The sequence below is a fragment of the Psammomys obesus genome, unplaced genomic scaffold (assembly GCF_907164565.1).
Source record: "Psammomys obesus unplaced genomic scaffold, mPsaObe1.curated_primary_1811, whole genome shotgun sequence".
In the NCBI taxonomy this organism is placed as follows: domain Eukaryota; kingdom Metazoa; phylum Chordata; class Mammalia; order Rodentia; family Muridae; genus Psammomys; species Psammomys obesus.
The window spans coordinates 18,780-19,105 of record NW_026590572.1 but is presented as its reverse complement, the minus strand read 5'-3'; positions in this window follow the sequence as shown (position 1 = coordinate 19,105).

The window sequence follows — 326 nt, the reverse complement described above, 5'->3', positions numbered from 1 at the left end:
TTGCACCAACTGGAGATTAAGTGTGCCTGACATCTGTGTAATGTCAACGATACTTCTGAATTCTGCTCTGTGATGGTGTCATTCTCTAAAACACCGAATCACTCAATGCCATATGTTACTTTTGCCAAAATTATGAGAAAAGAAAGAGGACTCTGAGAGGGCTGAGGGAATATTCTGATTCTAATCAAGGTATTTATAGGCATACAGGCCGTTTATAATCTAACCACCCTTCATTCTCTGTGAAAAGCAAGTCTGAAACAGCTCAGCGATCCTTTAGGTATTTGTAAAGACACACATTGAGAAACTACCTCATGGAGGAGCAAGCA